This window comes from Pogoniulus pusillus, chromosome 11 (assembly GCF_015220805.1).
Source record: "Pogoniulus pusillus isolate bPogPus1 chromosome 11, bPogPus1.pri, whole genome shotgun sequence".
Classification (NCBI taxonomy): Eukaryota; Metazoa; Chordata; class Aves; order Piciformes; family Lybiidae; genus Pogoniulus; species Pogoniulus pusillus.
The window spans coordinates 18289769-18311368 of NC_087274.1; the positions used below are offsets into that span (position 1 = coordinate 18289769).

The 21600-nt window shown below is 46.2% G+C and overlaps 1 long non-coding RNA gene across 1 annotated transcript; it reads right to left on the minus strand.

Moving 5' to 3' along the window:
* Positions 1-43: 43 nt before the first annotated feature.
* Positions 44-20503, minus strand: LOC135179756 (uncharacterized). Its single transcript, XR_010304105.1, has 5 exons — positions 20308-20503; positions 19636-19721; positions 18854-18958; positions 1147-1207; positions 44-186 (listed from the first exon to the last, which is right to left on the minus strand). It is a non-coding gene; the product is annotated as an uncharacterized LOC135179756 (long non-coding RNA).
* Between the last annotated feature and the right edge of the window lie 1097 nt (positions 20504-21600).

A 21600-nucleotide genomic window follows, 5' to 3' on the forward strand; every position in this document is an offset into this window, starting at 1 on the left:
CACACACACATATACATATATCAATCATATAAATGTAACCCATGTATTTAGATGTGTAATATATATTTTAACATGTAACACATTTTTATCTATCTAAATAAATAAATATACCCTAAATTAAGTAACATCCTTACAAATTGCTGACAGATGCATTTCACTAGCCTCCATGCAAGGACTCCTTTCAACCTGTGGATAAAAAAAACAAACTATAAAAGCACTAATCAATAAGCAAAAGTGTTAGAAGCATGTTCCACCTGCATCAGCCTGGGCCAGTCTAACTTCAGGTACTGGTATAAGGCCAGGTCTTTGCACAGTTAATGAAAAGCTGCCCACCAGCAAAAGAATTGCAGATTTCTTATCACACAGGGTTTGTTCTCTGCAACGTTTACTTTGACTGCAGAAAGTCTCAGAGGCCATTTGGAAGATACAGCAGATAAAAAGGCAGCACCAAGAGGGTGGTGAGACACTGGTACAGGTTGCCCAGGGAGGTGCCCTGAGGATGATTAGGGGACTGGAGCACTGCCTGATGAGGAGAGGGTGAGGGACCTGGGGCTGCTTAGTCTGGAGAGGAGAAGACTGAGAGGGGATTTAAGAAATGTTTGTAAATATCCAAGGGCTGGGGGTCAGGAGGCAGGGGACAGGCTCTGCTCACTTGCTGCCTGCAATAAGACAAGGAGCAATGGATGGAAGCTGCAGCACAGGAAGTTGCAGCTCAAGACAAGGGGGAACTTCTTTCCTGTAAGCCTCCCAGAGCACTGGCACAGGCTCCCCAGAGAGGTTGTGGAGTCTCCTTCTGTGGAGACTCTCAAGGTCTGGATGTGTTCCTGTGTGACCTGAGCTGGATTGTATGGTCCTGCTCTGGCAGGGGGTTGGACTGGATGATCTCTTTGGATCCCTTCCAACCCCTGACATCCTGTGGGGGGAAGCCTCATCCCTGGAGGTCTTTAAGGCCAGGCTGGATGTGGCACTGGGCAACCTTAGCTAGTGGAAAGTGTCCCTGCCCATGGCAAGGGGGTTAGAACTAGATGATCTTTGAGGTCCCTGCCAATCCTGACAATTCTGTGATTGTACCTAGACGGGAGATAGTGGCATCCTACAGCAGCAATACCCTTCAGGTGCCCTTGTGCTGCAGCCACACTGGCTCACCTGTCTTGGAGAGTTCAGCTGGGATGATGCAGGGTGCTTTGCAAACAGCAGCAGTTATCACCTGGGTGAAGAAAGATTGGGTGTTGACTTTTGCATTACACAGTTCAGGACAGAAAAGTCATGGGATGTTTAAACAGAATAAACACTCAGGAACTCTAATTTATGCTCAGCTCTACAGAAGGAAGCAAGTAACTGTGCCCCAAACCTAATGGCATGCGAGGCATGACAAAGGAAAGATTCCCCATTGCTCAACTCTTGATGGTATCTGCCACAGAAACCCGGGCTTTGCCTCTGGGGACAAACAGCATGTGAGGTGCAAGGGGAGTAGAAGCCAACCTCCACGACTGCAAGTTTAAATAAATAAACAGACAGATAAATAAATGGAAGGGCTTTGTGCACTCCAGAACAAAGACCCTGCCTGCAGAGCCATCCCTCTCCTTTTCTGTGGCCCTATAGCCCTGCTAGACACCAGCCACAAGGTGCTACATGTTCTCCATCATTTCTAACAGTCCTGGTTGGGGTGTTTTGAGAAGAGCTGCTGATTTTGGACCAGATGATCCTTGGAATCCCTTCCAACCTGGCGTTCTGTGACACTGTGCTCTTGTATTTTAGCCTCTGTGCTAACAGCCTTACAGTCAACAAAGCAGTGGAGCTGAAATACAGATGCAAAGCAATCAGTAGGGAAAGTGGCATTAAATGGATTCTCACATTTCCCAGATCAGGAGAACATGGAAAAGTGAGACCAAGAGACTTGGACAGACAGTGAGCTGGGCACAGAGGAACCAGATGAGGTTCAACAAGGACAAGTGCAGAGTTCTGCACCACCAGCACAGGCTGGGAGGTGATCTGCTGGAGAGCAGCCCTGTGGAGAGGGACCTGGGAGTGCTGCTGGATAATATCCATGGGGCAGCAATGTGCTCCGGTGGCCAAGAGGGCCAATGGGATCCTGGGGGGACATTAAGAAGAGTGTGTCCAGCAGATTGAATGAGGCTCTCTTCTACCTCTGCTCTGTCCTCGTGTACAGAGTACTTGAGTACTGCCTTCAGTTTTGGGCTCCCCAGTTTATGAGGGACAAGTCTCTGCTGGAGAGAGTACAAGAGAGGGCTACAAGGAGGATTAGGGGACTGGAGCACTGCCTGATGAGGAGAGGCTGAGGGACCTGAGGGTGTTTAGTCTGCAGAAGAGAAGTCTGAGAGGGGATTTAAGAAATGTTTATAAATATCTGAGGGCTGGGGGTCAGGAGGGGGGGAACAGGCTCAGCTCACTTGCTCCCTGCAATAGGACAAGGAGCAGTGGATGGATGTGTTCCTGTGTGACCTGAGCTAGATTGTGTGGTGCTGCTCTGACAGGGGAGTTGGACTCACTGATCTCTTTGGGTCCCTTCCAACCCCTGACATCCTGTGAGCCTGTGAAAAAGTCTGCCAGAAGCTGCATATTTTTACAGGAGGTCTATTTCTCAGTATTTGAATGACCAAATGCCTCCAGCTGGGGTGTCAACGAGCTGCAGAGAAACACAAAGCAGCTGAGAAGCCCTGATCTTTTCTGACATCTGACAACGTCAGCCAGTGCAGGCTAAGCCTCTCTAGATGTGCTTCCCTCCTGTGAAGTATCCCAGAAGAAAGCTTTTATGATCCCATTAAAAACAAAAGAAGTGTTCTGTTTGAAGAGCTCGTTAAGCCTTGCAGATAAAGTCCACTTAGCCACAACCTATTCAAGTTTTATTTGATTACAAATAAAATTTCAAATAAAAAAGGCCGAACAAATGACAGCCAAACCTGAAGACCAGAAAGTCTCAGAGTTCCCAGCTTCTCTCTTTGTTTTCTTTGGCTTTGTAGCCCAGATTCTTCCTTACCGTTTTTAGCAGGAGTAACTGTGCTTCCCTGCATGGGAACGAAACAAGCAGAGGCACATTCCTGTGACAGAAGGCAAGGCAAAGAGACGAGAGCATGCAGGCTAGTTCTAGGAAGGCTGTGCACTAGGGAAAGGGCACAACCAAGTCAAGGAGTAACTCCTGTGCAGTGTGCAGGTGTCATGCCTTGACCAGACACATGCAGGCACAAGCTGGCATGAAGCCAGCTGGCTCTGGAGCCCCCAGCACAAGAAGGACATCAAACTGTTGGAGTGAGTCCAGAGGAGGGTCAAGAAGATGCTCAGAAGGCTGGAGCAGCTCTGCTATGAGAACAGGCTATGAGAGCTGGGTCTCTGCAGTCTGCAGAAGAGACGGCTTTGAGGAGACCTTGTAGAGTCACAGAGGCTGGAAGTGACCTCCAAAGATCATCTAGTTCAACTCCCCTGCAGAGCAGGAACCCCCCTGCCAGAGCCTTCCAGTATCCGAAGGGGGCTACAGGAAGGCTGGGGAGGGACTATTTCCAACGTCTTGTAGTGACAGGTCGAGGAGTAACGGCTTTAAACTGGCAGATGGAAGTTTTAAACTGCATGTTAGGAAGAAGTTCTTTAGAGTGAGGGTGGTGAAAGTCTGTTTCAGGTTGCCCAGGGAGGTTGTGGATGCTCCCTCCCTGGAGGTGTTCAAGACCTTGAGCGACCTGTTTTGGTGGGAGGTGTCCCTGCTCCTCCTTCAGCAACGCAGGCTCACTCTCACTTGTGCTTCAGAGAGTGGATGTTACATAGAACTGCTTCCTTCTCAGGAAACAACGTTTTAAAAGTTCTCTTGCATTTAGGGAAAAGAAAAGCTTTTTAATGACTCTTTAAGGCTTTCAGAAGTCTTTTTAAGACTGTTTTCCTGAGATATCAAACTTACACCCAGCAGGTGAGAAGGAAGAGCTGACTACAAAGTGGGCTTTTTTTTTTTTTTTTTTTTTTTAATTTGAATCATGTTGGGTTTGCTCCACAGGATCACAGATGTCAGGGGCTGGAAGGGACCCAAAGAGATCATCCAGTCCAACCCCAATGCCAGAGCAGGACCATATAGTCTAGCTCAGGGTACACAGCAACACATCCAGACAGGCCTTGAAAGGCTCCACAGAAGGAGACTCCCCAACCTCTCTGGGAAGCCTGTGCCAGTGCTCTGGGACCCTTACAGGAAAAAAGTTCCCCCTTGTGTGGAGCTGGAACCTCCTGTGCTGCAGCTTCCATCCATTGCTCCTTGTCCTATCACAAGCAGCAAGTGAGCAGAGCCTGTCCCCCCTCTCCTGACCCCCAGCCCTTAGATATTTAGAAACATTTCTTAAATCCTCTCTCAGTCTTCTCTTCTCTGGACTAAGCAGCCCCATGCAGCTCAGCCTCTCCTCATCAGGCAGTGCTCCCGTCCCCTAACCATGTGCAAGCACTCCTTGTGAAAGGCAGCTTGGCAGCTGCATGTCCCTGTCCAGATTATTATCTGTCAGGAGCTCAAAATCAAACTAACCTACAGTCACCATAACCTGCACTGATATGCTTATGCTAAACCCAGAGGAGGACCCTGCCAAGAAAATGTTAATCATGCTATGATGCTTTGTAACATTGCAAGTTGGATTTCACAGAATCACAGAATGTCAGGGGCTGGAAGGGACCTCCAAAGCTCATCCAGTCCAACTCCCCTGCCAGAGCAGGATCACCTAGAGCAGATCACACAGGAACACATCCAGGCAGGTTTTGAACATCTCCAGAGGGAGACTTCACAATCCTCCTTGGCAGCTTCTTGCAGTGTTCTGTCACCCTCGCTGTGAAAACATTTTTCTTCCTGTTTCCAAGAAATTTCCTATGCCTCAGTTTCCACCCAGTGCCCCTTGTCCTGTCACTGGGCATCATCCAGGAGAGCCTGGCTCCAGCCTCCTGGTACTCACCTTTACATCTTTATAAACAGTGATGAGGTCTCCTCCTCTCCAAGCTAAAGAGCCCCAGCTCCCTCAGGCTCTCCTCATAACAGACATTCCATTCCTTCATCATCTTTGTGTCTCTGTGCTGGACTCTCTCAAGAAGCTCTATGCCTCTCCTGAACTGGGGGGCCCAGAACTGGACACAGTACTCCAGATGCAGCCTCTCCAGGGCACCTCATCTTCTCTGACTTGCCTGTCCCTCTCCTACTTATCCTAATATTTAGAATACCTTTCCCTGTGCAAAGCTCCTCAGGTGGTGGTTTGAGGTCTTCCCCGCACCGAGCAGTGATGAATCGCTCTCCTGCCTGTCTCTTGCAGGAGAGGCACCTGTGTTTGGTCTATCTCACTGCTGTCTTTTGTGCTATGATCTAAAATCACCTCAGATCTTGCATTCCCCACACTCACCTGACCACGGCCTTCTCACAAGCGTGTATGAATATGTACCTATTTATTTTGTTTTACATCTGCAGCCTTCAAGGTTTGTGCATATCAGCCTGAGAGTCCTCATCCCCATGTGCCAAATAGTCTTAAAGACAAACCAAACAAAATCTTATCTGGGATAATTTCAGGTGAGGCCAGGAGGCAGAAACCAAAGTATCACAAGCGTGGAACACAACCAGGCTGATATTTAGCTGGATACCTTCCAAGATACTTTTTCCTCCCTTTCCTGAGAGTTCCCAGATGTACCCCATCAGCTGGAGCAGGGAACACAAAGCTTTACAGCACCAACATGCCAGCCAAGTTCTGTCATCTTCTAAGACAACTTAGAGAAGGAGGGAAAGTGGGGTCCCATTTTGCCCTCTTCTCTATCAATTTTACAATTATCACTGCAATTCTGTTTTTTTTCCTCAGTGTAAGTGCCCTTAATATTGATAAAACTCGTGACAATCAATGACAGCTTTCAGTGTTCCCTTACTGTGTTTGTGGTTGGCATCTTAAAAGATAAACCACTTTGCTAGTTTTGCTTTGTGAGCAGGAGGAGACTCCCTAGATGACAACCTACATCTGCTTTTTATGACTTCCCTGATGTTTGTGCCTTATCATCACACTGCGTTACCCGAAGCCTGAACCCTGACCTCATGCAGAAGACATTGCTGGCCTCAGCTTCTGTTCTGGAGTCTGATCTTGTCATTTAATGGCAAAAATCCTGACATCTTAGATCTATGGATTCATCCTACACCACCTGCTTATCTCACAGTGGTTACAGGTTCAAGACATCAGTAAAGTTTTTCTACTATTGGTACGAATTCCTAATTTGGTTTCCTGTCTGTGACACCCCTCACTCTAGTTGACTTCTTTCAGACTGAGAGCTCAATGTAAAGGATAACACACAGTGGCTTCCTTCCCAGGTGTCCTAGGTTGGGAACTATAGAGGGACCTGGGGCTGTTTAGTCTGCAGAAGAGAAGACTCAGAGGGGATTTAAGAAATTAACTTCTTCACTGTAAGGGTCCCAGAGCACTGGCACAGGCTCCCCAGAGAGGTTGTGGAGTCTCCTTCTCTGGAGCCTTTCAAGGCCTGTCTGGATGTGTTCCTGTGTGACCTGAGCTAGATTGTATGGTGCTGCTCTGGCAGGGGGGTTGGACTTGATGATCTCACAGTATCACCAAGGTTGGAAGAGACCTCATAGATCATCAAGTCCAACCCTTTACCACAGTGCCCAAGGCTAGACCATGGCACCAAGTGCCACGTCCAATCTTGCCTTGAACAGCCCCAGGGACGGCAACTCCACCACCTCCCCGGGCAGCCCATTCCAGTGTCCAATGACTCTCTCAGTGAAGAACTTTCTCCTCACCTCCAGCCTAAATTTCCCCTGGCGCAGCCTGAGGCTGTGTCCTCTTGTTCTGGTGCTGGCCACCTGAGAGAAGAGAGCAACCTCCTCCTGGCCACAACCACCCCTCAGGTAGTTGTAGACAGCAAAAAGGTCTCCCCTGAGCCTCCTCTTCTCCAGGCTAAACAATCCCAGCTCCCTCAGCCTCTCCTCATAGGGCCTGTGCTCAAGGCCTCTCACCAGCCTCGTTGCCCTTCTCTGGACATGCTCAAGCATCTCAACGTCCCTTTTAAACTGGGGGGCCCAGAACTGAACACAATACTCAAGGTGTGGTCTAACCAGTGCAGAGTACAGGGGCAGAATGACCTCCCTGCTCCTGCTGACCACACCATTCCTGATGCAGGCCAGGATGCCACTGGCTCTCTTGGTCACCTGGGCACACTGCTGGCTCATGGGTCCCTTCCAACCCCTGACAACCTGTGAGCCTGTGACATTGTTAGCTTCAACCATGAATTCAACACTGAATCAACAGCACTTAGCAACTCTGGAAAGACAACCTAGAACTGGTTAATTCATAAAGCCTGTGGTGCTTAGGGCTCCATATACAAAAAGACATTGATGACTTTAACAGTTAGAGGAGGGAGCAAGTGCATGCACTTACTGAAGCAGCTATAGTAAACTATATAAAGCAAGCAGAAGGGACACAGGTGCTGTGCTGACACAAGTGCTGCAGGCTTAGTTTTTACCTACACAAAATGAAGTATGTTTGGTGTAAGTCCCCAGTAGAGCAACATTACCCTCACACACACACACAGAGACACACACTCTGTTTCTGCTCACTCTCCTACTTTCTACTTTATCAGCATTTGCCACCTTTGTGTTTGCACCTCAAGGATTTTGCAGGGTTCAAGAACTGAAATATTATCAGTTATGTGCTCTAAGAAAGCACCAGGAATTGAGGATAGTCACTCAAAAAGATATTATGGATCTATCTTAATGTCTGCAGTCTCCTCTGGAGAACAGTTGTCTTCCACCTCTTCCTCTGGGACCCCTGAGAGAGGATGAATCACCTTATAACTTGACACACCTAATTATTACATGCTGCTAGGATTCAGGGATGCTGTCAGATAAAGCAGAGGGTGTAGCCACCATGCAAACATGCTTTCCTGCTCTCAAATCAAAGCTTTTCCTTTAATTAGGATAATCTAATTAATTTAGGTTCAAATGAAGCTTCACAAGCAAGGGCAAATCCGGATGAGGCATCATAAATAAGCAATACAAACCTCTCCTTCATCCTGTAATTGCTAGGATATTTTCACAACAAGCCTTAGAATGAGCCTGAGGTCCCCTGTTATTTCTACCAGAAAAGGAAGAAAAAGCTTCTTTAATCACCTTATTTTAAAATACATCTGTACAGAACCATAGAATCACAGATGTGCCAGGCTTGGAAGGGACCACAAAGATCATCCAGTTCCAATCCCCCCTGCCGTGAGCAGGGACACCTCACACCAGATCAGGCCACTCAGAGCCACACCCAGCCTGGCCTTAAACATCTCCTGGGATAAAGCTCCCACCACCTCCCTGAGAAACCCATTCCAGAGACTCATCACCCCCATGCTGAAGAACTTCTTCCTGACATCCAATATGAATCTACCCATTTCTAGCTTTGTTCCATTCCCCTCCCAGTCCTATCACTACCTGACAGCCTAAAAAGTCCCTCCCCAGCTTTCCTCTAGCCCCCTTAAGATACTGGAAGGCCACAAATAAGGTCTCTTTGAAGCCTTCTCTTCTCCAGACTTAACAACCTCAACTCTCTCAGCCTGTCCACTTAGCAGAGCAGCTCCAACCCTCTGATCATCCTTGTGGTTCTTGTCTGGACATATTCCAGCATGTCTGTATCTTTCTTGTAAAACAGGGCTCCAGAACTGGATGCAGTACTCCAGGTGGGGTCTCACCAGAGTGGAGCAGCAGAAGAGAATCACCTTCCTTGAGCTGCTGGCCACACTTCTCTTGATGCAGCCCAGGATATGGTTGATGAAGATGAATAAATGATTAAGCATAGCAACTCCACCAAAAAAAAATCAGAAAGCAATTTAAGAGCCTTTTCAAACAGCTAAAGCTATTAGAATGATGGCAATCAAATCTTGCCTCTTGCAAATGTTCTGGCAATTAGCCTCTATTTCCTGACTTCCTGATTATGGAAAGGTTGCTCACAGTTTTAATGCAGGAATCTCTAGCAGGAAATCCTTCACCCAAGACAAATGTCACATTTCACTGCAGGCAGAGATTTGGACTGGATGAGTTTACATATGGAGTATAAAATTCAGTGGTATTCTGCTGCCTAGCAATGAATCAGCTGTTTATTAGCTGGAATAGTAAAGTTTCCCACTTGCTTTGACTCAAAATCTCTCTCACTAGTGCTAGCTACTAATCCTGGCAGGAAAGGATGGCAGAACTCCCTGAGACCCCACCTGGAGTACTGTGTCCAGTATTGGAGCCCCTATTACAAGAGGGATATGGATGTGCTGGAAGGTGTCCAGAGAAGGGCCATGAGGATGAGCAGAGGGCTGGAGCTGCTCTGCTATGAGAAGAGACTGAGGGAGTTGGGGCTGTTTGGTCTGGAGAAGAGAAGGCTCTGAGGGGACCTTATTGTGGCCTTACAGTATCTTAAGGGGGCTAGAGGAAAGCTGGGGAGGGGCTTTTTAGAGTGACAGGTAGTGATAGGACTGGAGGGGAATGGAACAAAGCTAGAAATGGGTAGATTCAGATTGGATGTCAGGAAGAAGTTCTTCAGCATGTGATGAGAGCCTGGAATGGGTTTCTCAGGGAGGTGGTGGGAGCCTCATCCTAGGAGATGTTTAAGGCCAGGCTGGATGAGGCTCTGGACAGCCTGATCTAGTGTGAGGTGTCCCTGCTCACAGCAGGGGGGGTTGGAACTGGATGATCTTTGCAGTCCCTTCCAACCCTGTCTCATTCTATGATTCTAACAGAACCCTCTCTGTGCAAGAGAAAGAAAGGAGTAGAGACTCTGTTCTCATCTCTGGGCTCTCACCAGCTCTAGCTGATCTATACAAGCACAAAGTAGCACTACTTTTCTTCAGGCATCTTCTGAAAAGCATCTTGAGACAGCAACCAAACTGAGTAAGAAAAAAATGCAGGGAATGTGATGGTACTGAACCACCACAACTTTACCCTTTCCTCTGAAGCCATAGAGAAGTGAAGTCATTCTCCTCTGCTAGTCTGGTTAATTCAGACAAACCCCACTTTCAGTTTGAGCAATTATTTGAGTGGAGTAGAAGATTGTGATGGCCTTGGAAGGAGGTCGTTAAGGCTTTTGAGCAGGCAAGCCGAGCAAGTGTTCACAGACAAGTCAGTGCTCGGGTGGGTTTTCCAGCCAATCTGTTGCTGTAACAAACTTGCAGAGACTGAAGCAGCACTTTCTTCCTTAGAGTGACTCTGCTTTTTCCCAGCTATGTCTGCAAAGTAATTTCTTCCTCAAAATGCATCAGAACTACCACTACAACAACTCCTAGTGATTAGTTTGTATATCAGAGAGTCATGTGGGGGACACACTCTGAAGGAGGATTAAAGCTGCATTTCTGAAGTGTTGGTAATACAGCCCCAGCGTTTTGGACTGCAAGGATGAAGACAGCACAGATTTAAATCACAGCCTCACAGGATGTTAGGGGTTGGAAGGGACCTCCAGAGATCATCCAGTCCAACCTCCCTGTCAGAGCAGGATTTCCTATACCAGATCACACAGGAATGCATTCAGGCAGGTCCTGAATATCTCCAGGGAAGGAGACTCCACACACACACCCCCCTGGCAGCTTGTTCCAGTGTTCAGTCACCCTCACAGAGAACACGTTTTTCCTCCTGTTTCCATGGAGCTTCCTATGTCTCAACTTCCACTCACTGCCCCTTGTTATTAGTAAGCATAGTACATTTCCCTGAAGCTCTCTTAGGATGAACTCCAAAAGGGTCAAAGCATAGGACAAGCTTAGTGACACTGCCTGACCTACACACCCGTGTATCAGAAGATTCCCAAACATGATGATCAGGTCAGGAGAGAAAGTGCACTGAGGCCTCTGGCAGGTCATCAAACAGAAGACACTGGCATCTGATAGCAAGAAAAACATTGCTTGAAGGCTCCCAGAAAGAAATGTTTACTTAAGATGAAGACAAGCAGGGATTCGATAGCAACCTTCACAGTTAGAGAACAATGAAACCTCTAAATATTTTCCACTCATTTGATTGGAAAACAAATCCACCTACTCTGTCTTCTCATTTTCTGCCTTTGCTCTCTGTTCTTACTACAAGCAATGTGAACAGGAGCCATGTGCCTAGAAACTGGCTTTTAAGCAACTGTTACCAAGGGATCTCTTTGAATGCAGGGTGGTAAAGGCACACGCTGGAGGCAGAATGACCAGGCAGAGGGAAAAAGAAGCAGCAATTCTGTTTGTTCAGAACACGTCAGTGCAGAGTGGCTGACACACCAGAGCGCCGTGCTGCCATTCAGGGAGATACAGATGGGCTGAGTTGGGCAGGGAGAGATGGAATGAAGATCAACAAGGTCGAGGGTAAAGTTTTGCACCAGGGAAAGAAAAACCCCAGGGATCAGTATAGGTTGGGGACTGAGCTGCTGGAGAGCAGCAAAGCAGAATAGGACCTGGGGGTCCTTGAGGGTGGGAGGTTGACCATGAGCCAGCAATGTGCTCTGGTGGCCAGGAAGGCCAATGCCATTCTGGGGTGGATCAGAAGGGCTGTGATGAGTAGGTCAAGAGAGATTCTTCTCCCCCTCTGCTCTGGCCTGGTGAGGCCACATCTGGAGTACTGTGTCTAGTTCTGGGCTATTTGGTTCAATAAGGACCTCAGGGAACTGTTTGAGATAGTCCACAAAAATGATGGAGTAGATCTTCCTTATGAGGAGAGCCTGAGGGAGCTGAGGCTCTGGCTCTCCTGTTTGGAAAGGAGGAACCTGAGGACTGCTCTCATTTATGTTTACAAAGATGTGCAGGGCGAGTGCCAAGAGGGTGTAGCCAGGCTCTGCTCAGTGATGCCCGATGACAGCACAAGGGGTGGGACTTGAGGCATAGGAAGTTTCATGGAAACATGAGGAGGAATTTTTTCCCTGTGAGGTTGACAGAACACTGGAATAGGCTGCCCATGGGGGTTGTGGAGTCTCCCTTTCTAGAGATATTCAAGACCTGCCTGGATGTGTTCCTGTACGATCTGTTCTAGGTGATCATGCTCTGGCAGGGCGGTTGGGCTGGATGAGCCTTGGAGGTCTCTTCCAGCCCCTGACGTTCTGTGATTCTGGGATCAGTAATAAAAGTCATGTGTGGAGCTGCCTTCTTCAGGCCCCTGTTTCCTGCAACTACAGGCTCCCCTGGCTCCCAGCCTCCCCGGGAGCACAGTGAACCCCTGCAAGGTTTCTGAAACCAGAGGTGGCAATGTAACTACTCCTTCTCCCAGCCCCCTCCTGTTTCAGACAAAATAGTGGATCTAAGGGCTTCTTCTAAAGCAGCTTTGTTTGCTTGAAGAGAAAAAGGCTTCCACTTCTCTTCTCCAAATGGGCTCTCTCACCTTTAACTAAGGTGAGCTAAGGTAACGTGTGGGTTTATGGCACAGTAGGCATTGCACAAAAGCTGCCCTTGAGTGTGCCCTTATCACAAGGTGCCAGTGAGCTGCCTCCACTATCACTGCACAACAGCCACCTCACACTGATGGCTGTGTTCACAGGAACTTTTGTATATAAACCCAGGCTCTTCTACCACTGTGCCCTGTCTTGTTTGTGTCCACTCAGACTGGACCAGACCTTAAAAGGAAATGAAGCACTTCACTTGGCCACTAGGCACTCGATGGACTGGCAGAGAGCAAGACTATGTTAAGTTACTGCACACACTACTCCAAAGACAACTGCCTAGGTTTTCTTTTTCAATTAAATGATGCAGTACAGGACTTTCTAAGCACAGCTCCATCTGCCCATATGAACCTTCTGAGGTACTCGCAGATAATCTAGTGACAGAGAGCCCTATTGTCATGCAGGAACAGCATTGGGTGACACCAAAGAGATGTGCTCCCAGTTAATTCACATTTTCCCAGACAGCTAAGAAACTTGAGTTATTTTTTTAAAGGGGCATCACATATTTTGCACTGCATTGGTATTATCAGCATCTGCCTACAACTCTCTAGAAGTAAATCTTTCATTATGTTCAGCCATGATTTACAGATCCACTCCTTCAAATAGAAACACTCTGTTAATTTTAAGACAAATCCTTTCTTGTGTCCAGATCTGATTTACAGCTAACTTCCTTCAACTAAAAATGCATGACGCAGATTCTGCCAGGAGCTTCTATTTTTAGGTGCAGGGGCAGCTTACACTCCTTTAGTAGGCCCACTACTCCTGTATAGCAAACAGGGCACCTCAGCAAGTGCTGACACATTCTGTTAGATAAATAAACCCTGCAGAATTGCTGACAATTGTATCAGCATCGATACCAGCAGCACTGTGTTCAGACCTCCTATTTGGGAGAAGCCTGAAAAATAAAATACCTTATTTCTTTCTCTCTCTCCTGCTCTCTTCCCTCTTCTTTCCCTCCTGCTCTCTCCCCTCTTCTCTCCCCCCTTCTCCCCTTCTCTCTCTGTCTCTATTTTCAAAATTATCATTCTTACATGTGAAAACAAACCACAAAAAACAAAACCAACGAAAAACTCCATCTCTCTGGATCCCAGTTTCTCTGACACAAAACATCTTTCTGCATCCCTCAAGTTGGGGCTGCTCTAGAAGGCTTTGCTGGCGCCCATTTTCAAGGCACAAGGTCTACACGTTGCTTGCTTTGCCTAATATTGTCTCCACCTATGTCTCTCTCACTGCCTCCCACGTTTATCTCCCACTCAGCCCAAATGACTGATGACTGGCACCTTGGCATTCTTCAACAGCTCTCAGCTGCAGACCTTTCTTACATCCCATCCATGCTAGTAGAAACAATCTCTCAGTCAGTACCTTCCACACATTTCTTGCTCATCACAAGCTCTCAGACAACTCCAACACTGGACAAACCCTCATTGTGAAAGAGCATAGGGGACATGTAGAAGATCTTGTGTTTAACTTCATCTGGCATATGTTTGGCATCACACAGGCAAACTAGATAAATATTCTGGTAGCTAAAGGAAAACACTAGAATATTTTTCTGGTTTTCCTCCTCTTTTCCCCCAAGTGACAAAGCTGGGTTAATTTTCAATAGAGGTGATGATCTGGCACAGGTTTCACACACACATATATGGCTCTGCTCTTTTCCCTTCACAGTATCAAGTGAAATGGAATTTCCCTGATTAGGAAACCAGTTTTCCTATCTGCCTTGTCTTCCTGACAGCCTGCTTTCTATTTTATGACATGACAACAACTTCAAAACCATGTATTGAACACACAATCTGAGAGGAACATCATTTACTGCTCTTCCTGACAGCAACCAGCTAGTAGTCTACAACTACCTAAAGGGACAGTGCAGAGAGGCTGCTGCTGGGCTCTTCTAACAGGTAATTGGAGACAGAACAAGGAGGAATGGCCTCAAGCTGAGACTGGGGAGGTTTAGATCGGACATTAGGAAAAAGTTTTTCGTGGAGAGAGTGGTCAGGCACTGGAATGAGCTGCCCAGGGAGGTGGTGGAGTCACCCAGCCTGGATGTGTTTAAGGGTGTTTTGGAAGTGGTGCTTAAGGATATGGTTTAAGGTGAATCTTGTAGAGTAGGGTTCTAGGTTGGACCTGGTGATCCTGAGGGGCTTTGCCAACCTGGATGTTTCTGTGATTATCCACAGTGTGGCCCAAATGAAAAGGAGTTCATTTACTAATTTCATTCTCCTTGCAGCACAAAGTCAGAGCGCAGAGAAGCTGATGCAGCTCATACACTGTGTTTCAAGGATCTCTACTACACCATGCCACAAGCCTCTGGGAAAAGAATCAACTTCTGCTAAGAAGAATTTCTTCTCTTAAATGATTTTAAGTATGTGAAAGCATGAATAGGTGTTCAGAAGTTTACATTACTGAGCAAATATTAAGGTAAATTCCATCCAAACAATGAAGCAACTTCCAGCAGTGAGTAACACTGGAGTGGTGCCTCCCTCACATATTTCTTTCAGTAAATGCCTACAAGCAATCTCACAATCAGCTGTTGCAGCAAGAAATGAAAGACACTAGGAGGATCACAAGGTTTGGAACAAAAATCCTTTCCCCATGTAGATAGTGGCTGTGTAGGAAGAGAGGCTTTGTGCTCCCTTTCATTTCTCATGGATGTTCTTCCTTGTCTGTTCTTTTCAACACTTCCAAATTATTTCTTGCTTTGACAAAACAAAACAAAACTATTTTTAGAGAGTTTCTCCACTCTGATAAATGCTTTAAAATAACACTTGGAAAGCCTACTAGGATGGAAAAAAAAAAGCCTTTCTCCCCCAGCTTGGTCTAGATTGTGCTCTCAAGTATTTCCCATTTTAGGTAAAACACTGGTCCCACACATTATTTTGGCAATAATTATACTTAAAGTAAGTCATAATCCTGATGGAATAGCAAGTCCTTTGGAAAAACAAATTTGATTCCCCTCAGAGTCAGCTCCTTCAGAGCCAGCTCTTGGACAGCACCACCCTTTGTGCAGTAAAAACACAGAAAAACACAATTCTCCTTGCTAAGTTTTACCACCAAGTGGCTCAGTCCAGACTGGACAATCCCATTCAAGGAGACCAAGTTCAACCCAGATTACAAACTGAGTGCAGCATTAAATGAGCTGCATGCACTGCTGCCATGAAGACATGCATGTTAGTATGGCTGGGGGATGTTCTGGAATAAAAAGTATGCATGACTCCTGAGGTGAGCAGGAAAACAAAAAGGGAAGTTTGGGTCTGTTACAGAGCTTGAAAGCCTCCAGTTGTAACACAGGGGAAAAGTCAATTAATATTGTGGGACAATGGAAGGTGCAAACTCCACTTAAGCTCGTTCAGGACCTCTCCCCTAGCTGCAGCTAGCAGAGGTGGACTTATTTTCAAGTTCTGCCTTGGCTCACTTTGAAATAATCCAGGTCCAACAAGCGTGCAGGGAGCCTGGCACAGCTTCATTCGGTAGCAGAGAGCTTTGGCAGCTGGAGAGCCTGATGGCTTTTTGTCCACACAATTGGTGTTTTGTTAAATGCACTTTGTTTCAACATATTGTAAACGTTTTTCTTCTCCTTGTACATTGCTCCCCTGGCTCTTACTGCCTGTGAATACTTGCAGCTTTTGTCTATGTTATGAATTGAATCACAGGATGGTAGTGGTTGGAAAGGACCTCTGGAAAACTTCAAGTCCAACCCCAGTGAGATGAGGATGTTCACCACCTTCTAAGATCTGCCTTTGTGCCTTTGTAGCAGCTCAGTGTTAAGCTAGGAGGGATGAGAGGAAGGAAGCACTCTGCTCTTGCAATCAGTTTTACTGGGTTAAGGACAGGTTGGCAGAGGACTTTGTCTAGAGCTGGGATCGTGCCAATAATACGTCAATATACTTGATCATGGCAGATAAAGTTGTTCACTCAGTACTGAGCAATCAAGCTTCAGGTCAAGGATTTTGAGTAATCTATAACAGATAAAATATACTGGGGAGACAGGAAAGAGGGAAGAGAGTGTCTCTTCACTCTCCTCCAGCTGCAGATTGCTTAAAACTCTTTACATTTTGGACACCTCAATGTATCACCTCCCTGAAAAATCACCTCAAAGCAGCACTCAGAGTGTCACTCTTCCCGAGTGAGCCATCAGATATCTCCTTTGCTTTAAATCAGATCCCACATCTGCCCAACCTTCTGTAACTCCAAACTTCTCCAGAATACAGACTGCAGCTCTCTAAGAAGATCCCACATCCGTTATTTGACATGTGGCCATTTCAACCCCTCTGCCAACCAGAGTAATCCCTTGCAGAAAAACAAAAAACAACCCAACCCTCTCATTCTAGTTTTAAAAGTACAGGTAAGGAAAGAGAGGAGCAAAACCACATTGTAGTTAGCCACGGATCATCAGCAAAAGTCCCTCAGCAGAAATCTCCCAGGTACAAATTAAGTCTTCTTATGTGGGAGCATAGCAGACCTTGCACTGCAGATATCCCTGCAGCTGAAGTAACTCAAAACTTGGAAGGAAGGAAGTCACTTGGGTGTGAAGTAACTGAAAAGTGAAAGCCCAGTCACTTCTGATTTCAGATTAGAGGCTGCTTTCATTAGAAGACAGAGACCAATCCTGAGAATTATCTACTAAGCAAGGAACTTCAACTTGGAACAGAAGTGAAAGGTGTAGCTGGGAAACCGAAAGCCTCGTTACCTGCAGGGCACCATCTGAGGAACATCAGTGCCTTTTAAAGTTCATATGAAGCACTCAGCTCTGCTGCTTTGTGTCTTTTTTTTACTGCAGTCTGTATGGGGAACTCTTTTTATCCATTTACTGAAAGTCTTTGTATGACTGACCTCGTGTGACCACAGTATGGCCAAGCTCCACCATAAGATCAGACCAGGACACACGTCTGATCTAACTGTTGTCATAAACATAGTAGGAACGCAAAAGAACCCCAAAGCCTCTCCCTCCCCCACCTCCTCTTTTAACTGTGTCCCAAAGTCTCCAACCATCTTTTACAGGGGTAATCAAAGGTGGAATTTGGCCCAGAGCAATTTGCTTTTAAGTTGCATTCTGAACATCGAGATGATTAATAGATATCACAGAAAAAACAGCATATCCCTAAATTCTGGAGTAGCATTTTATCTATTCCAAAATGATCTCCTGGGATGAACTGCTAAAAAATCTTTGCATGCACTTCCTCCTCTCCACTTTCCCTTCATTGTCTGTTTAGATTGGGTCCAGCCTTTCACTCTTTAAAAGCACCTGGCTACATCCATCCTCTGCCATGAATTCTTCTGCTATCAGATGCAACACGAGAGCAGTAACAGAGCAAACCATAAAGCCAATAGCCTAGGAAGGGGAGCTGATTTCCTTTTCAAACACACCTGATTTCACTCACTCACACCCTCGTAGCCACATAATCTACCTGGAAGTATGAGTCCAAGCAGTCTGTGCAAAATTCAGGTTCCGAGATTCCTGGATCCAGAAGGTCTGTCCAGGACTCCTTGTGGCAATACAGAAAAAGGGACACCAGCCCTTGAGTTCTTACCACTTTGGGTTCCTCTTAGGCTGGCAGCTGTGTGCTGGTTTGGGACAGCCTTTAGGTTCTGCCTATAATCAGTCTTGTCCATCTTGACCTGACAAAATTTGCTCAGGGACTTCACCTCCTGACCACTTGCAGGTAGGATTTTGATGACCTGCTAATCTAAGTGACTTCAACACCTGCTGCTGCTCTCTTTGCTACCTCTCCAGCTCCCAGACCTTCCCATTCAGTCTTAACACATCTATTACAATTCCCCAACATGGCAGTGATCACCAACCACGGAAAAGAACTACAGAGTGAAGCAGAGAAATTGCTTCAGTGCACAGCAGAACTGCAGAGGCTTTTTTTTTTTTAAGGCAAGGAGTGAACTAACCATAACTTGGTCATAGGTTATAAATGGCCTGTCTTATGATGTTGGTTATTTATCTCAAGGGATTACTATACATTGAAACATGCTCTAGAAAATAAACCAGTTTAGAAGAGATTTCTAGGTACCAAAAAAAGAACAAAAATCCAGAACTCTCATCTGCTTTAGTCACCAATTCATCTTGCTGCCTCAATAGTGCTTTTTAGAATAAAGTAACTACAAATTAGGGCAAATGTGCTCCTGTTTTCCATGCAGCTGGTCAAAATAACATCACTGCAAAATTAACACATGCTACATGGAAACCCTTCTACCCTCCTGCAGTTCAACATTTTGAGTACAGATCAATGGCTGGAGAGAGTGAGGCACCGCAGTCACCACCCATTTCTAAAAGGCAAAGCAAAAAGCATTGTGTGTTTGCTTCTAATCTAGGAGAATTCCACGATGCAATGTGGTTAATTCACCACATGGAAAGGTTAAGAGTTGATTGTTCTTCAGATGACTGCAACATTTGAAAGCATTGGTCTTTGTTCCGGCCTCAGGAGACCGCAGTTTACCCTCAACAGCCTAAAATAAATGATGAACAAATTCCTTACCTTTGCCCTTGTGAGCCTTATCTGTAGTGGCTGTTGAAGAGAATGATTTCCAGTGCACCTGAGGGCAAGTCTTCATCCCAATGACAGAGTCTATGTATGAATTCTCTTGAGAATTACAAGAAGCAAAAATCAGTTACTGAAGACTTCAATAACTAATTGAAGGAAAAAAGGACATGTACAAGGGAAAAAAAAATGACTGCTCCTCTAAATCTGTGAGAGAGCCACTAGGGTGAGAAAGAGAGGTGGGGGGTTTCAAACTCTGGTTTCTGATTGCTTTGGAAGAAGGTCCTGAACCTCTTTCCCAGGTGGCCAGCACATACCCTGATCTCCAGATTGCAGTATCAAACATTTTCCAGTCAAGCAAATAGATCATTGGGTTTGTTCAAGGCAGAACAGATTCAGTTATGTTCTAGGAGAACTCCAGCACCAGATCCAACAGCTCTGACTGTATCTCTTTGTGCAACAGTAAGAGGAGGGATTTGAAAAGTGTCTTCTACTTCCTGTACCAGGGACTAAGTGGTTCTTTGCTTTTTCTCTTAGTCAGAAGAGCTCACTCTAAGAGGAAAGGTTCCTGGTGAGAACCAAGAACTAAACCAGATAGGAGGCTTAACTTGATCCTTTAGGCAAAGTGTGAGACCTGCATGAAACCACCCCAGGTCTTCTGATTTACAGGTGCAGGCAAGATTAAATAATTTGCAGAGAGCTGCCATCAGAGCTGTGAAACTCCCAGCCAGGAGCCACAGCCATACAATACCCTGAGGGAAGAATGCTAGAACACCCACATTTATATCCTGTAATAACTTCAACCCTGGACTTTGTTAGCTCCTATGGTCTCCAGACAGATTTGCTAGCAGCTCTGTCACTTAACCTGAAATTATAGTTAAATACATTTATTCACCTACAAGTGGCATTTCTTCTCAGAACCAGAGAATTAACCAGGTTGGAAAGACCGCCAAGATCATCAAGTCCAACCTATCACCCAACACCATCTAATCAACTAAACCATAGCACCAAATGCCACATTCAGTCTCTTTTTAAATACTTCCAGAGACAGTGACTTCACCACCTCCCAGGGCAACCCATTCCAATGCCAATCACTCTTGCTGTGAAAACTTCTTCCTAACATCCAGTCTAAACCTGCCCTGGCACAGCTTGAGGCTGTGTCCCCTTGTTCTGTCACTGGGTGCCTGGGAGACAAGACCAACCCTACCTGGCTAAAACCTCCTTTCAGATAGTTGTAGATAACAATAAGGTCCCCCCTGAGCCTCCTCTTCTCCAGGCTAAACAACCCCAGCTCCTTCAGCCACCTCTCACGGGGCTTGTGCTTCAGACTCCTCACCCCACTCTCTTCTGCTTCCAGAGGTGGTGCAGGGTATTTTCCTCAGAATTCCTCCCCAGTGGCGCCCTCCATAGAGATCCTGATGTCATTTTGCATCTGCCTTCTTGAAACTCACCCTGTGACGATCCCTTTCATCCTCTCTCCTCATTCCTGTGCATTCTGGTTGCTGTTCATTGTGAAGCAATCCATAGTAAAGTCTTCCTTTCCCACTTCAAAATGTCCTTCTTGGATTGCTAGCACTGTTCCACGGCACAAGCTAAGCCAACTCTTCTCCAAAACCAGCTTGTGAAGCAAGAAATTAGTCACAACTCCAAGAGGAGCAGCTAGCTTGAAGCAGCAAGAGAGATCTTGGGTATTACTGTAGTACGTAAGAAGAGACATGAGCTAACTCCTAGAATCACAGAACAGTTTGGGTTGGAAGGGAGCTCAAAGCTCATCCAGTTCCAACCCCTCACCACAGGCAGGGACACCTCCCATTAGAACATGCCGCTCAAGGCCTCATCCAACCTGGCCTTGAACACCTCCCTGGGCAACCTGTGCCAGCGTCTCACCACCCTCACTGGAAAGAACAACTTCCACTTTAAATCTCCCCTCTGCCAGTTTAAACTCCTCATCCTGTCATTACAAGACATTGTCAATAGTCCCTCCCCAGCATTCCTGTAGGTCCCCTTCAGATACTGGAAGGCCACTCCAAGGTCTCCTTGAAACCTTCTTGTCTCCAAGCTGAAGAGCCCTAACTCTCGTAGCCTGTCCTCATAGCAGAGCTGCTGAGCATCTTTGTCACCTTCTTTGGACTTGTTCCAGAAGTTCCATGTCCTTCTTGTGTTGGGGGCTCCAGAATTGTTCACTGTACTCCAGATGGGGTCTCTATCACTACACACAGGCCATAGAAACCAGCCTGGACACTTATGGAAAAGGCTTTTCCATTCTGTCAAGCTTTATGTATGAGCTTAAAGTTTTTCAAAGCAGGTTTTTCTAAGCCAAGCAGCATTCAGATCAGCTACAAGTATTGTTACACAAAGGGACGTGTTTGCAGAGAGAAACAGTTAACTACATCAAGCTTTGCTTCACCATTTCTCTCCATCCATCTCCTGTCTTTTGGAGTGTCTGAAGTGGTCGTTTATGAAGGGAGGTGCAAATGTGCAATGAAAACATGATGGGGAGGCAATGGTACCACAGCACACCCAGGCTGCAAAGGAAAAGACCATCAGCTGGTGACAGCCTGAAGTAGAGACACAGCCATGTGGTGAGTTTTGAAGTCGTGGACATCAGGCAGAAAATGCATGGAACAAAATGGTCTGGAAAAGGATTACAGAAGGTGAGCAGCAGAAAATAAAATAATAGCTGCCCCAGACATTTGAAAAACTAGAAATAGCACATACAAACCAGGCAGACATCATAGAAGAAA